Source organism: Rutidosis leptorrhynchoides, chromosome 10 (genome assembly GCF_046630445.1).
Source record: "Rutidosis leptorrhynchoides isolate AG116_Rl617_1_P2 chromosome 10, CSIRO_AGI_Rlap_v1, whole genome shotgun sequence".
Classification (NCBI taxonomy): Eukaryota; Viridiplantae; Streptophyta; class Magnoliopsida; order Asterales; family Asteraceae; genus Rutidosis; species Rutidosis leptorrhynchoides.
Genome location: NC_092342.1, coordinates 270,338,883 through 270,342,409, shown reverse-complemented (window position 1 = coordinate 270,342,409; position 3,527 = coordinate 270,338,883).

Here is a 3,527-nt window from a genome sequence, read left to right as displayed (position 1 = left end):
CATTAGTGTGTCTAACTGATAAGTCGTTAGGATGCATTAGTGAGTCGGGACTTCGACCGTGCCTGCATATCAAAAGTTTTGCTTATCATTTTGTGTCAAAAATTACCTGCTTATCATTCTTAGAGAATCACTTGTTTATTATTCTTAGTCTAGACACGTTTTACTGCATTGACTGCATGAATAGTGTATAGACAAAATTCATATCTTAGCGTATCTGCTACTTCATATCTTAGCGTATCTGTTACTGTAACTTTGTCTGACAACTTCCGTAGATTCCTCCGTAACTTATGGGATTTTAGTATTATATATGCATATGTAAATTATGTATTGCAGGGTACTAATCTACATCCTATAATCTATTTCTTATCGAAAACCCTTCATCTGATCGTATGAGATGAATACTGTAACCAGTTCGAGTCCCTCAGATTCCGATAGCTATTCCGATAGTTATTCCGACAGCTATTCTGATATAGATTTTCACCTAAGCTTCGAAAACAGTGTCACCAGCATGAATCAACCAATCAGCCATTATCAAATTCATCTAATGGGTTCGTAGTTGACTTAATCAATGGAGACGCGCAGAAGGCGATCCCTTCCACCGACCGAATTCACCTCTTGACAATGAATCTGAAGCGTTTACCGGCGAACCTGTTCGAGACACCATTTTCAGTCTCATTTCCAGGGTAACTCGACAAGATTATATTCTATCCACAATTCTGAACCTTATTCATCCGCTCGTTCCGACCGACAATCATCCTGAAGTAATAAGTCAACGAACTTCGCGCTCGAATAATCAATTCAGAGATTATGGTGCAAAATGTACCAGCTTCAGCAACATCACCGGCACCAACAGTACCATCAATAACAGCACCAGTACCATCAACAATCCATGCTTCAATATCATCATCTGTATTTTGAGTATGATCTTTGTTATACGTATCGTTCTACCTCATTTAGCTTCGTTCGACATGGCGAATATGTAATCACTAAAGTTTTAGAGATTATTTATTCTAGTTCCAACCGAAAAGCAAATGAGTTTAATACCACATTGACTCATTAAATCTATGATTACGTCTGAAGAAAATATATATGTATATATGTTTTCATAAAGATTGTAATCAAAATTTTCATTGTACAAACTGTTAATGGTGAAAATATTTTAACGGGTAGGTAATACCCGAGGAATATTTAGATTTCACATAAATAAATTACACTGTACATTCTTCGAATCTGATTCAACAGTCATTTACTATCCTATTTACAAACACCGATATACATATCCGTTCACTGCAAAATAACCATTTTTATTCAATTTCATATTTGGATTTTGACTTATCAGAATCCAACAAGTGGCATAATGAAGAAAACATTTGACAAAATAAAATTTGTTAGAAACAAACAAATTAACTATGAGAAATTTTGTTAAGAATCCACGCTAACTGTTCCTAGCTAACTGTTAATTTCGTATTACATTTTATTTTATCGCAATTTATTTATCGCAATTTAATTCTCGCAATTCACATTCTCGCAATTTTATTTATCGTCATTTAATTTCTGCTATTTACTTTACGCACTTTATTTATCATTATTTAATTTCTGTTATATATTTATTCACTTTAAATATCGGGACACGTATACAAGGTTTTGACATATCATATCGACGCATCTATATATATTATTTGGAATCACCATAGACACTCTATATGCAGTAATGATCGAGTTCTCTATACAGGGTTGAGGTTGATTCTCAAATAATATATATACTTTGAGTTGTGATCGAGTCTGAGACATGTACACGGGTCACGATATTTATTAATTAATTCGAATATTATATATTAAACTATATATGAATTACTGGACTGTTACTGTGGACTATCAACTGTGGAATACCAACACTGGACAATTAAAATGAATTAAAATATTGATTATAACATATGAAACTAAACAATTCTTCAAGTTGCCACTTGATTTCATTTTAAACCCCATTCGTATCATCACAATTACAATCTGCGTTCAAACCTTTTATGATTCTTGAAAACACCTCAATCGATAGGCTGAAACAACCGCACTTCATCTACGGAAGAAAAGATTGATACATATAGTTATGCACCTGAAAAATCTAGGAACCTGAGTAAACGTTTAAAACATAGCTGTGCTAATTCCTTTGGCGTTGTTATTACCGAAAATAACTTTGCGATCCCTTTTCAAAGTAGCCAATTTTGTCACAGCTCCAGCAAGTCAACTTCAACTTTTCATTCGAAGTAGCCTTACTATAATCCTGATATATACGATTACCCTTTTGACCGGAGAAATTTTTTTTATATATTCCACCATATTACCAGCAGACGTACCAGCAACCTCGTTACTTCTTGGCTTAAATCTCTCTGACAAATTATTATATTTATTCATTGAAACCCTATCATATACTCATCCGCATCTTATAACGGGAACTGCCATACCAATTACCGGGAATCAGCAATCAGTACTTTAAAAACTCACAGCATATCTACATCAACAATTATATGTATGACATTTATCTCTTAGAATTATGATCTCTCATTCTGAAATTCTGAAAAGCACTCAGTCACAAACCAGTACTCTGAATGTTGAAAGAGTTGAATGAAGCAGCAGAAACCATAGACAACCGTAAACGACTTTAATCATTGAAAGTTTGATGATAAAGAATAGTATGATGAAAAAGCTCAGAAAAATTAAAACTGAACAACGGATTGAGCTAACCACGAAGGAGACCAAGGACAAATACAAGGACCATACCCTATATTCAAAGAATTCAGATAATTCTGGATCCGTTGAAATCTTTAGAGAATATCTTGCTCCGAAGTTATGTTAAAATCTTACGGAAAAGTCTTTCTCCATCAACTATTGAACTTAGAAATTCCAAAATATCATCATCAATATCTTCGATCTTTCTGAGGATATCTTCATAAATATTCTCGTCCGAAATTATATACCTCTTCGTGCTTCCTGTGTATCATTATATTGGAAATATTCAATAGAAAATTTAGTACCGAAAAGCAGATTATGCGAAACTATGAAGGAAGCCGTGGACAAATCACAAGGAATAAGTTTGACTTCAAAGAATCCAAATGATTCTGTTTCTGATGAAATCTTTAGCGAATACCTTGTTTAAGAATCTAAACCCTTACGGGTAAATATTCTTCATCATCCATCGATATTAGAAGTTCCAAGATATCATCGTATATCCATTTATAAATATCCTCCATATTTCTGAAGATATTTTCATAACTGTTCTTATCTGAAATCATTAATCCCTTCGTGCTATCAGTGTTACATCATATAGAAACTGTTAGTTTCTATATTCTGTAATCTTTCGAGCTTAAAATATGAATGATATTGAAGTAATGTTAGGAACTGATGCATGAGTTACTATAATATAATGACACTTGATCAACGTGATTATATTACAGTAAGTCATGCTGAGTTCTAATGGGACATGATGGTTCACAGTAGATCATACCACCATCATGTGTCATGTTACATAACTC